The sequence below is a fragment of the Suncus etruscus genome, chromosome 4, assembly GCF_024139225.1.
Source record: "Suncus etruscus isolate mSunEtr1 chromosome 4, mSunEtr1.pri.cur, whole genome shotgun sequence".
Taxonomy (NCBI): Eukaryota; Metazoa; Chordata; class Mammalia; order Eulipotyphla; family Soricidae; genus Suncus; species Suncus etruscus.
The window spans coordinates 126,708,162-126,722,506 of NC_064851.1; the positions used below are offsets into that span (position 1 = coordinate 126,708,162).

The 14,345-nt window shown below is 41.2% G+C and overlaps 1 protein-coding gene across 1 annotated transcript in view; it reads right to left on the reverse strand.

The window, feature by feature from the left end:
* The window catches only part of PRAG1 (PEAK1 related, kinase-activating pseudokinase 1), a 54,385-nt gene that overhangs the window by 10,252 nt on the left and 29,788 nt on the right, over positions 1 to 14,345 (reverse strand). The window lies entirely within an intron of this gene.

The window sequence follows — 14,345 nt, forward strand, 5'->3', positions numbered from 1 at the left end:
TAGAATGAATCAGAGGAAGAGGGACAGACATAGAATGAACGCACTCACATGCAGGAAATAATGAAACTTAGTAGGGGGATAGCTAAAGCCTAAAGACTGTAGAAATGAAGAACAGAAAAACTGGTCCTTACTAGGAAGCTTGCCACTGGGGTGGAGGAAGAGATGAAATTGGGCAGAGAAGAAAACACAATGATAACATAAAAGAAGTGGTCACTCCAGACCAGGATTAAGTACTGAATGGAGGTAAAGTGGCATGCACTATACCCTATCATGGACAGTGTTTTATTTATTCTTTTTTGTTTTATTTGGGGGGGGGGTGCTCACAGTCGGCAGCACTTAGGGGTTACTCATGGCTCTATGCTCAGAAATTGCTTCTGGCAGACTCGGGGGGACCATATGAGATGCCAGGATTTGAACCACAGATCGGCTGCTTGTAAGGCAAACAACCTACTGCTGGGCTATCTCTCCATCCCCTTTTTATTTTATTTTTAATTAATTAGTCATTTAAGCACCATGGTTAAAAAATTGTGATTGAGTTTCGGTCATACAATATAAAATACCCTTCACTAGTCCATATTTCCTACCATCAATGTTCCCAGTTTCCCTCCCACCCTCTCACCTGCCTGCCTCTAAGACAGGTATTTTACATCTCTCTCTCCACCTTTTTTTTTTTTCCTTTTTCCATTTCTGGCACTGTGGTTTGCACTACAGTTAATGAAAGTGGTACCATGAATATCACTTTATTCCTTTTCAGCTCCCATTCCAGAGTGATCAGTTTCAACTGATCCATTGTCACAATGGACCCTTCTTTATCATAACTGCACTGCTTGTGGCAAAGTTCCTAGCGTGGACAGGCCCTCATCTCTATTACCTCTGGATATTATTACTGTATTTTCTGGTGTATAAGATGACTTTTGAAACAAAAAAAAAAAGTCAACCGAAAATTGGGGGTCGTCTTATACGCTGAGCATATCCCGAAAAATGTTTCAATATGCCGTTAAACGAAAATTGTCTGAATATTGCCACAAAACGTATTTTCCAACTCGATCCTACACCAATCACTGCAAGGCTGCTCAGATCGCCTCTCTAACTCAGCCAATTCAAGCAGGATTTTTATGCATGCAAATTATACAGTGTTCTGTACCCAAATCTACACTGTAAAAAGCCTGTTCAGATTGGCCAGAGTCAGAGAGGATGTCTATTACAGTATAACTTTTGGACCTTTGCTTGTTGTGATTGGCTCACTGTGGAAGATACAGTTGCAGCACAGGAATATTCTGTCTTATACAGCAAATATAGGCCTAAACCTATGTTTTAACTGTAAAATTAGGGGGTCATCTTATACGCCAGTTTGTCGTCATAAGCCTGAAAATACGGTACCATGTTATCTTTTATTTGTCTTATACCCCACAAATGACTAAGATTATTCTATATCTATCCCTCTCCAACTGATTCATTTAACTCAACATAATAATCTCCATATATATCCATGTATACGTAAATTTCATAGATATGCAATTATTTTCCTAACAGCTGCACAGTATTTCATTGTGTAGATGTACCACTGTTTCTTTAGCCACTTATCTGTTTTTAAGCACTTGGGTTGTTTCCAGATTCTGACTATTATAAATAGTGCTGCAATGAACATAGGAATGCAGAGGGCTTATCTGCATTGTGTTTTTGGGTTCCTAGGGTATATTCCTAAGAGTGGCATTGCTGGATCATATAGAAGTTTAATTTTTTTGAGGGATATCCATATTGTTTTCCCCCAAAAGCCAAATCAGTCAATAGTCCCACCAGCAGTGAAAGTCTCTTTCTCCCTTTCTCCCTGCATAAATACTAGCGCTGGTTGTTCTTGTTCTTTGTGCCTGTTTCTGTGGTGTGAGATGATATCTCATTGACAAACATTATTTTAAACCACATAACCTATAATAGGGAGAAGCAGGGAGGAATAAAGAAAAAGATATCTGCTATAGAAGCAACTAGGGAATGGGACATTTCTGGAGTAAAGTGGACACTGGTGAAGGGATTAGTATTGGCACATTGTAGACCTGAAATTTAATTACGAAAATGCTATAAATTTGTAATTCATGACGATTCAACAGAAAATTAAAAAAAATCTCATTTTGTTCCTGCCTTTTCATCCAAAGGCACTAGGTGAAATGCCATATTCTTAGCCTGTCCCTCAGCACAGAACCCCTCCAAGCAGAAGAGAGCCCCACTGTCAAGTCTCTGCATCCTTCTAGAATATGTCAGGCAAACCATGCAAACACACATGCACACATTCACACAAGGGCATGACAATGGTGCTGCTGCTTGAAATATTGCTTCCCTTGTGCACTTGTTTACAAGTTTTAGTAAAGGGGAACAGCTACTCATCATCCTTCACTAGAACAAGGAAGATTCTGCAGTTTTGGGAGGGACACATGTGTATGCCAGGGATGCAGGGGACACTACAATGCCAGTGTTTTCAGAGATTGAAGAAATAGTACAGCTGGTAAGGCCTTACATGTGCCTGATTCTGGCTCAATCCCCTACACCCCATGTGATCCCTTGAGCCCTGCCAGGAGTGACCTCTGAATATAGAGCCAGAATACTCAGATACCCTCAGTATTTCTGGGCAACAAAAAAATCAAATTAAAAAAAAACAAACAAGCAAACAAACAAAATGACATTGCAAACAGATCACCCTCCCATCCAGTATTGTTTTTCTTTTCTTGACACTACATTTTGGAGATATTTTCACATCAGATGTAGTCACCAATCTCCTGATAAATTGTCACAGGCAAACAGACTTGATTTTCTTAGTCCTCGAGAAAAACTCCTGTATTTCTCCCATTTCTACAAATGATGTCAAAATAGCAATCACAAATGTAAACAAGCTTTGTAAACTTAAATTTTATATTTATTTTATTAAAATGTAGGCTTTGAGAGGACAGGTTTAAGTAATGTAAAAATCACCTCACTCTCACCTTCTTTTCATCTGTGCTTCTATGTTGATAAACACCCTGGTGGCATGTGAGGCAGGACCAGGGAACACATCTCAAGTGACTTGATCAATTATATATATATATATACACACATTTGTAAGAATTACATAAGATCATATTTCAAAATATATAACATAGATCTATAAATCTATAGAGAATGGTTTAATATGTTATATATTTTAAAAACAGAACTATCTCCAGTGATGCTTAACAGAGTTAGGGTGGGGAACATGCAGTGCTTGAGGAATCAAAATCAAGGTCTCATGGTAGAGCTCTGTGCTCTTAACACTTGAGTTACTGTCCCATTCATGAAACAGATCTTAAGGGAAAACAAGTATTTCCTGACAGTGGTTCCTATACTGCAATACGTTGAGGCGGAACTGAATTTGGAGATGCCTTAAACATGCCACCTATCTCTGGGGACCTTCACACAAACTGTCCAGCTGCACACAGGTGGCAAGATGGCATGTCAATCAAGATGGAGCAAAGGCTAGGCTAGATTCTGTGCAGCAGTGGGTGTGGTAAAGGTTTCACTGGGAGACCAGAGTTCAGATCAAACAATAACTTAAAAAGAAAAACTGCCTGGGCATCTGAGAGAGTTGAGAGCCAGGTGGAATGCCACGTCCTTGTCTGGTCCAATGCCTGACTCTAATTGTGGCACTATCTTAATTACAGCTTTTAGAGGAGAAAAGGAACACTGACCATTCTTGTGAGCTGTCAAGTGGTCCCTATTATCCCGAAAGATGAAATGTGAAAGCAATGAGAGTGTGAGATAGAATTTGCTGTGAGCACCCCTCACCCTCTGTGTTATGTCTCCAGGAGGCCTCCTGGGCCCTCTTTGAACTGATGCAGGATGATAGGGGGGAAAAAACAGAAACTAGGCAAACCTGAGGTCAGTGGGCAAAGGCTCTCAAGAAAGCAAAGTGCCTGTCTTTTCTACAGCTCTTGGCTCAGAAGGGCACAACCTTCCTTCTTGCTCTGGACGAGCTTCTCACTTGTGCTACTGGCCCCATCAACCGGGGCACAGAATGAACCCACAGTGCACACATGGACTCCAATCCCTCAGTTCAAGACTGGGTCCCCAGTCTGGAGAACTCCATGTTGAACACATGTTCTGGGTTCAATCCCTGGTGCCTCAGCTTTCCCAGAACACTGCTGGGAATGACCCCCAAGTACTGAGATTGGAATAGTCCCTGAGTATTTCTGGATGCCTCCCATAAAACTAGAAAGAAATAAAAAAAAAGCTCCTGGGAGTCTGTTTTTGGAAAAAAAAAAGGGGGGGGGGCCCTTCACCAGAGCAAGTTGGATTCCACATTCACCTTGCCCTGGGCAGACAGGCACTGCCAACCATGCTCCAGTTTCACTCTTGAATAATGCCAAGGCATGAAAGCAGACAGGGTAACTTATTGGGACAATGCCAAAGCGAGAGGCATACAGGGTCCCACCCTGCACCCATAGAGGCAAAGCTCACTGGAGGATATTGTTAGTGTGTGCAGCTGTGGAAGCCCAGAATAGGGAAACCAGAGAGTTATGGCAGGGACGACCCTCCTAGGGCTGACTGTGAGACCCTCTACAACTCCACTAAGCCAGTGGGAACATGGTGCTTCTTCACTCCTGACCCCTTAACTCCCCAGAGCTTTGTCAAGATCCCTGCAAATTGTTTTGCTTCACCCTACATGGATCCTCACAGACTGGAGGCCAAGACCTATAAGTGACTTGGGTCCTCTGCAGGAGGCCCAGGTTAATCATGAACCAAGCAGCTGTGCAGTGGTTAGGAACGGTCTCTTTTAATAGCCAGACTGGGGCAGGATGCAGAGTCCAGAGGTCTCCCTATCCCACACACCACAGGAAGAAGCCTGATTAGCAGCAAAACATATACACAGGCTCTTCCTCATCCCCGTAGCAGGGGGAGGAGCAGGAAGGAAGAGGAGCAGAATAAAAAAAGGAGAAGAAATCAAGGGGGATCAAAATCCCTCATAGATGTGCCCTCACAGGCTGTTAGGAGGGATAGTGGTGAGGGTATGAGGTGAACAGGAGCATTTGAATAGAAGCTTGCTGCTATCAGATCATGACCAGCAAGTGGGTGACGGGGCTGTGGAGTGGAAAGAGGCCGGAATTCCTGACTGATGTCCCTTCACTGATGACAGAGACAGGCTGTGTGCCATAGAGCACACTAAAAATTAGTTTTCTGTCTAGTCATTCTCCAACTCCCAACACACACACACACACACACACACACACACACACACACACACACACACACACACACACACCTCACTCACTCACCACACTACACTTTATTGGCTTGCATTTCTCATCTCTTTTCAATGTCTTGAACATTATCTTTTTCTACCTTGATTCTGATCTGTAGGAGCAGAGCTAATGAGCCCACAGTCACCTGCCCCCATCCAGTGTCCTCATGTCAGAAAGCCCAGATCAGGCACATGGGTGTGGTGGAGTCCCTCCCACTCCCCAGCATGCCTTTGATTATCTCAGCTGCTGCTGCCTCCATTCAGCCTCTCCTAACACACCTGTTTCTCTTGCCTTAATCATTCTTCTAGATTGCTGACTCAGGAGAACAGGAGCTTTTTTTTTTTTTTTTTTTTTTTTTCATTTTGGGGGTTAGACACAACAGTGCTAGGCTTAGTTGCCTACTTACTGGCTTAGTGCTCAAGGGCCACATTCAGTGGTGGGTTCTAACCCAGGTCAACCACATGCAAGGCAAGTGTCTTACCTGCTTTATTATCCTTCAGCCAGGAACCTTTTTTAAAACAAATCAAGTGTCCACTATAATAGTATACAGGATGGGAGATTGCTGTGCTCGAAGCTGACCTGGGTTCCATCCCTGCTTTTTATATGGTTCTGAAGCTGTTTATCCTGCTACTTGGTATCCTGATTTCTATTCTCTGATTTCTAAATATAATGATGCCAACCTGGCCTACCTTCTTCCCCTCTATTCAGTGTTCTCTATGTCAAGTATAGTTTCCTTCTAATTCGGTATCTTGAAACTCTTTGACATGTGCACCCAGAGAGACATCCTGAGTTTACCATACTGGATGTGGCCTCAAAAGAGAAAAAATAATGTAACAATCCCTAATGCCAGGATTCAGGCTTCTTCAACTTTTATTACTCACAACCCATTTTCACTAGAGATATATATATACAACATGGATAATATGAATTCATGATGCATCTGCTTTTGGATTAATTTTTGATCATTTCAGAAGTCATTCGTCATTGCCTCATATTTTATGACCTCCTCAATAAGGGGTTTGTGACCTAGAATTTAAGAAGTTACGGAATGACTAAAGAGAATCGAGAGGTCCAACTTTCAATCAGGCCCAGCACACAGCAGCCTGAGTGGGAAAGGCATTTTCTTGGGTGATTGCATGTACGCACTTGTATGTGTACAAGCATTCTACAGTGTTCTGATGGGAACTGGGTTAATCTGTGAGGGGCTTTGATCAGACCCAGGTCCATAATGACTTGGGTAAATGTGACAGGGAGTCCTGGACAGTAAAAGGAAGCAAAAGTTTAAGGAGCAGTGTGTGAGTGAGTTAATTTTGTTTCTGACATATCCTGTGTATGCTGTTACCCAAAAACCAACTGCTATTTAGGGCCAAACTGATCAGAGATGATAGCAAGAAAAAGAAGAAGCTTCCAGAGTATCTTCGAAGCAGAACACAGGAGCTGCAGAGAGACCTCATGGAGTAAAAGCTCATGTGACATGGAGCCTTTTTTCCATAACTGGTTATTGCTGAGGCTGATCACAATTTTTGTTTCAAAAAATAATTACCAACAACAACAAAACCAAAAAACAAACAAACAAAAAAAGGGCTGTGATGGGGGTCTTCAAGGCTGAACTGTGGATGAGAACTCACAGCTGCTGAGAAGATATTGACCCCTCTGAGTCTCCACAGCACATTGTCCATCTCCACTGCTTGTTTTCAGGGCTCCTTGAGATAGGTAAGAACATAATATGGGTGGTGGCCCTTGCTAATGAAATGAAAATTTCTCCTCTATGTAAGTCAAGTAGTCTGGTCTTGGATGAACTCAGATGGATCCTCAAAGACTTACTGGATACATCAGTTTCTTTTTTTTTTGTCTTTAGAATCACACCACAGAGGGCACAGTGCTACCCTTAACTCTGTGTGCAGTTCCTGGTGGATCTCAGGGACCATCTAGTGCTGGCTATGAAATATGAGCCCCCCAAATGCAAAGCACATGCTCCAGCCCTTTGTCCTATCTTCTTGGCCTCTCTAGTCATTGTCCTGATTCTTATTTTAGGGAACAAGGGTCCTATAAACTCCCAACAGAACAGCAGTGCAAAACTATTGGCAGCAGTTGCCTTACTCTGCATTTAGAAAAGCCATGAAGGAGAGCAAACAATTATGCCTTGACACCATAAATAGATTCAAAACCCACAGACCAAACAGTGGTTAAGAAAAAGTGCCTTGAAAAACTTGAGAAAAAAAAAAACACCCTAAACAACCAACAACCAAAACCTGGCCCACTGCCCATATTTTCAGGATTCAGAGCCAATGGCACGAGCCAAGCTCAAATATAACCTGGGTTGTTTTTTTTTTCCCTTTTCTGGCATTGGATCATCCTATTTCCAAATTCTGGCTTACAATTAAGGGTATAAAAGGGTGAGAGTGGAAAATGCTTTTCTGGGAACTTTGCCTACATCTCATGGCTTTTATGTGATTTTGCACACTAATTGGGTCCAAACCTTAGGTCCTAAATTTTCATTCCAATTTCCAATATTGGGCCTAGAGAAATAGTACCAGGGAATATACTGCCTTGCATGCAGCTAGCTTGTGTTTTATCTCTAACACTTAATGCTGACAGGAGCAAGCCCTGAGCAGAATCAGCAGTAGCTCCTGCGCACCAAGATCTTTAGCCCTCACAAAGCAAAAACAAAAAACAAACAAACAAAAACAGTTTTCTCATTTTTTCATAGTGAATCAGTTATTGACTTTGAAACAGAACCTCTATGTCTCTCGGGGTGCACATGTCAAAGAGTTTCAAGATAGTGAATTAGAAGTAAACTACACCTTACATAGAGTGTACTGGATGGAGGGAAACAAGGTAGGACAGGTTGGCATCATTATATTTAGAAAGCAGAGAATAGAAATCAGGATCTCAAGTGGCAGGATCTCAAGCTTCAGCTGTATGCAAGAATGCAGGCCAAAAGTTCAAACTTAGTATAGTGAGGTTGTTCTTATTATAGAGTTCTGCTGGGCTTTAATAGATACCTTCATTGTTCGTATGGCCAAAATGAGTACTGAGGTTATGGAGGAAGTGGTCAGTTCAGTTAGCTGAATGAATGAAAGCCCTCTGGCTCCCAGAGGACAGGGCTCCTCCTCCTGACAGCTGCTGGCCCAGGGCAAATATGGGGGCAAAGGGCAGAGTCATGGGTTAGACTAGTCACCAAACTTCAATGCCAGAAATGTGACTCAGGAGCAGAGCATTTGCTTTGCATGTGTGCAGCCCTATGTTCGATTCCTGGCAATTTAGGAAGTTGCCAGAGCAACTGTACAGCAGATAGAGCCTTGCATGTGGCTGAACCAAGTTTAATCTGTGGCATCCCATGTGGCCTCACCCCCTAAATCAGTCAGTCTTGAGCACAAAACCAGGAGTGACTACAGGTGAGGCCCCCAAACCAAATTAAGCAAACAAACAAACAAACAAAAAGAACCAAGAAAAAATTTCTGGCACTGCATGGTCTCCAAAACTGGCAGAAGTGACCTCTGAGCATGGACTCTAAAGTAGGCCCTGGGAATCTCTAGGTGTGGTCAAAAACCCAGAACAAAATAAAAAAGTCATCAAACTTATCTGCAGCACAGAATAATGGTCCACAAAGCATAGCAAGGAAGGATCCCCAAGCACAAAGACAGGAATAATCTCTGAGCTCTGCTGGGTATGATAAAACTCCCACCCACCTTTCCCAAAAAGCTAGGTATGACATGTCCCAAATTATAGACACATCATGAGAATGACATATTTGTATAGTTGCCAGGGACTGACTAGTTTCATTTACTCATTAGCATTTCTTGAGGTTCTTCTATATGGAGGCTTATGAAGAGGCACAGAGTCAAAAATGTCCCCTCTTCACAGGTGCAATGTGCTCATGGTAAGGTAAGAAAACTGAAGGCATGTGTACCAATTTCTTGCTAGTATCACATTAGAGCAGGTGATCTTACATGTTTCTGTAAAAGTAGAATTTTTTTTTCTTCCAAAGGGAAACTGTGATCTCTTGTTTGGTTCCACTGTTAAACAGACTTAACTCTAAACGTCTTTATAAAATAAAACAAACCAAAACAAGCAGGGCAGCCTTCAAAATAAAGCCTTGCTTTTACAAGAAGTTTGTATGATCCAAAAATATAAGGATACTATTAGTATTGCACGACTAGATGGAAAACGTAGCATTTGTGAAGGTTCTCTCTGGATCACTTCATCTCTGAAAACAATAATCAAAATGAATGCAATTTACATGAAGAAAAAAAATACTGTTTGTGTTTGTGTAAAATCACCTCATGGAAAATATTCCTTGTCTACAGCCCACATGTGGTTCTGAAATCATGATCTTTGCCTTTCCTCTTGAAACATAATCATTAAAGCTTTTCTTCCAGATTAACAGTCAAATTATAAGTTAGTTCTAAACCCTTCCATACTCTGTTGATGGTGGTATAGGTTGATTTAAGAATAATTTGGTAGCATCTATTTTTAAAAGCATATATGTTTTGACACAATTTGCTGCTTCTAAGAATTTAACTTTCAGAAATGCTTAAATCATTTTCAGGATCTTACTGTAGTCATATAATAAAAATAACTTAAACATGCATTGGAAAAATAAGGGTTTCATTATATAGTGAAGAAATATGCGGTGTTAAAAATGAGACAGATCTAGAGGTTCTGATTTTAAAGACTTTAAGGTAGGCTAAGTATAAAATTGTATAGCAATACAAAAAACCTTTTTTGGTGGGGAGCATGCATCTCCTCAATCTTTAGTCAACTGGGAAAACAGTTCAAAATGCTGTTCATGAGGATTTCCCAGACATCAAAGGGTCTCAAAAGCTATAACTAGTGGTGCTTGGGGGTCCTCAGCACCTGGTAAAGCTGAGGGGGACCACATGGTTCTGAATATCTAGCCAGGGTTGGCTGCATGCAAGGCTTATGCCTTAACCTTTGTACTATCTATCCAACCCCAGAAAATAAAATCATAGTATATAAAATATTAATAAATAATTGTGAGATTATAATAAAAAATGTCCAAAGTGGTAGTGGAAGCTGAGGTGAGGGTACCCTTCTTATTTCTTATATTTCTCCACTGTTTGAAGTTTTATCATAGATAAGAATTGTCATTGCACATTACTGAAGTAATGGTTTAAGATTTAGTTTTCAGGGAATTGTTGAAGAGGATGCACTTACTTTTCATCTAGTGTGAAGTCTCATGTCATAGGCATTGTTGAAAACAATATCACTGCCTTGATAGTATCGTTGTTAGAGCAATGCCAGTCCCAGTAGTAAAGCTGTAAGTGTGCATCACTGGCATCATTGTTAAAGTTAAGGTTGGCTACAGCAACAGAGTTGAGTTGTGGGCCTGATCTAAAAAGTAAGCCTGCCCAGGACCACCAGCTTCAGCAAAAGGACTAGAGGAGGAGTGAGGGCCTCAGTTGCTGGGGGTCCTCTTCCATTCATGTAGCACAGGAGAGTCATAGAGAGTCCAATCATGTCATGTAGCATCAGTACACCACACTGTACTGCCCTTGCCCCATCACAATGTCTTTGCCTTTGGAGAAGGTTGTCCACTTTCCAGTAACAGATCTTCTTGGACAGACTCCAAGGCTATCTTTTACATGTAGAGTTTGGGGTGGAGTGGTGAGGTAGAACATAATATAGTTTGCACCAAATTTCAATGTACTAGATTAGACTGTGTCCATCAATTCAGGATCAAGTTAGGAAACACTGTCAGCAAACACTCTTGAGGCAAAAGATTTCAGATTCCTTTTCCAGTGTTTGTATATTAGAAAACATGATTTATTTCTGCAGAGTCTCAGGTAACATTCTTCATGGAGGAGTAAATGCTCAGTGAAGGTCAGGCTGTTACTCAGGCCGACTCACATCTCATCTTCATAGACTAACTGTCTCTCCCCTGACAGATCCTTTCTCTCCTCCCTGACCCTTTCCTGGCTGGATTTCTCCCCAAAGCATGTGACATGCTACCACTTTACTCCTTTTTCTTTCTATAATCATCTCTCTTCACCAGAAAATAAATTTCATGAAAGAAGGCACTAGAGTTTGTGGGAATTTTTGAGCAACTAATGTAACCTAGAGTTTGCATGCTGTAGATATATAACAATTTATGATTGAATTCACACTGTATTATAAATACTTACATGGCACAACTATTAGAAAGACAACCTGACTAGTTACAATCAGGACTTTAAAATTATATATTCTGATTTCAAATAATGTGTAGTTAAATAAGAAAAATATTCCCTAGTTTATACTTTCATGTAAGCATATACCTATATTCACTATATAGCTGAATCTCTCATTTATTATTCTGCTAACAGAGCATTTGCTAATCTACAATGAAATCTTGATACCCAAAGGTGCTTGATCGACTATGGTACAGAATTTTAATGTTGTTTTAAATTAAAAAGAAAAATGGGGACCTGATATGGTACAGAAGTATATAGATGCACTTGCCTTGCAGATGACCAACTCTGATTTGATTCCTAGTACTGAATATGGTCTGCTAAGCATTTGTGCCCAGGAATGGGCACAGATCCAGTAGTAGCCCAAACACCACCTGGTATAGCTCAAAAATCTCAGCAACAACAATAACTGCAGCAGCAACAACAATCAAAAAAAAGTAAGCAACCTTAATGTACATTTAAAAGTATCCATTTAGGATGGAGAAATTGTTCAGAATAGAGCCTATGCTATGAATGTAGGAGCCCAAGGTTCAATCACCATATGATCCTCTGAACACCTTTGGCTATGGCCATACAAAAACATCACTTTAAGCACAAGCATTTTCTTGGTCATTTCTTTTGTGACCATTTCTTTTTTTTTGTTTTGTTTTGTTTTTTTGTTTTTGTTTTTTGGGCCACACCCAGCAGTGCTTAGGGGTTACTCCTGGCTGTCTGCTCAGAAATAGCTCCTGGCAGGCACGAGGGACAATATGGGACACTGGGATTTGAACCAACCACCTTTGATCCTGGATCAGCTGCTTGCAAGGCAAACGCCGCTGTGCTATCTCTCTAGGCCCTTTTGTGACCATTTCTAATAATTATCTAAACCAGCTGTTTTCAACTGTCATGCCCAGCACTGATCAGAAGATCTTTCCAACCAGTTCATCAAAAGCTTGTGTCCTTTAATACAAAGTACTCCTGGACTGTATAGTAGCTACAAGAATGATTTAGAGGAAATTCCTGTGGCCTGGCACTGGTCCTCTTCTTCTAGATTGGCACTGGTCAGGTGAAAACCACAGATTGAGACAATCACTTCCCTTCAAATCCATCTGTCCACTCACACAAGTAGTATTCCTTTTGGTGTCATTCATAAATCTGTTTGAACCCTATAGTCAGTCCCCCTAAACCAAGTGCAAAATAAACAACTACTTAGACAGATTCATTCCTTCCCAGAGCTGACTCATGTGCCATCTGAATTGCTCACAGAGACAATTGCTCACAGAGGCTAACAAATTGGGGGGTTAGTAAAAAAAAAAAAGATAAATAAACAAAAATAGGTGAAGAAGATAAATATTCAAAGATGATAGCCAGTGAGCACAAAATTTAGAAAAACTCACTTTAAAAACACAATAGTTATAGAGACTGGAGTGATAGTATAGTGAGTAGGGCAATTGTCTTGTATGTGGCCAATCAGGGTTTGATCCCCGGCATACCATATGATCCCCGGCTTCCCCTATGATCCCCTGAGCACATAGCTAGGAGTAATCCCTAAGCATTGTTAAGTGTGAGTCTAAAACAAAATAAAAACAAAAACAACAGCAAAAGTCATAGGTTTCAATTATGTTCGTATTTTCCTTTCAAAACTTTAAAACTCGGGGCTGGAGTCAGAGTATATGGGTTAAGATTCATGTCTGGTTCAAGCTCGCATCACCCCATAAGCACTGTAGAATATGACCCTAGAGGTCCTTGAGAATCACTGGATATAGCCCTGGAGACCTCTGGCACTGCAGGCACCTCAGCAATTCCTAACACAATAGAACCCAAGCAGTAGTGCAACCTCAGGCCCTTACACTGAACCACCAGCCCAGTTGGCTTAGAATCTCCAGGAAAGACTGCAGAACCTCCAGAATTCCTCCCAGGAAACAAAAATAAAACAAGTTTAAAACTTTACTTTTTTGCCACAACACCTGATTGGTCAAAAACTAACTTTAATCATTGACCTGGATGAACTTCCAAAAAGTTTACACTGACAGCTATTATGATACTCTGATGTGCTGTCTTCAAATCACTCAGGTCAGCTTATACTGAGGATGTAGAAAGTCAACAAAAGTGGGTAACTCTCAGGAGTAAATTTTTGCTGATGTAATCATGATCCACTGATGACTTGTGACTTAAATGGGGTACTGGGGTGATAGGAATTTGGTCCCAGGAAACTTTGGTGTAAACTAAATCTATCCCAATCTGTTCCAATGTCTCAAAGTCTGAAAGACATGACAGGTGACTAGGCAAGTTATTTCTAGTTATGAGGTAAATGCAAGTGAGTAGGGACTCCTGGGAATGACAGACAGCTGTTGAAGAGCAGATCTAAAGCAAACAATCTTGGTTCATGATATGATAAATGTCAGATTTCTTATATTTCAAGACAGGAGGTTTCAGGTAGCTAGCAGATTACTGCTTAAGAAATGTTTAGAAGGAGAGAGAGAGCAGGAAGGGAGAGAGAGAGAAGAATAAGAGAGGGAAGGAGAGAGTGAGAGTGTGTGAGTATGAGTATGTGTGTGAGAGAGAGAAAGAGAGAGTCTATACTTTTGATCTTAAGAATTCAAACAATGGGGGTAGGCAGAGCGATAGCACAGTGGTAGGGCATTTGCCTTGCATGTGGCTGATCCAGGACAGACCTTGGTTTGATCCCTGGCATCTTATGTGGCCTCCCGAGCTGGGAGTGATTTCTGTGCGATTAGCCAGGAGTAACGCCTGAGTGTCACTGGGTATGGCTCAAAAAAGCAATAACAACAACAAAAAAATAGAATTTAAGCATTCGGGGCCAGAGAGATAGCACAGCAGTAGACCATTTGCCTTACACTTAGCAGACCCAGGACAGAAGGTGGTTCGAATCCCAGCATCCCATATGGTCCCCCAAGCCTGCCAGGAG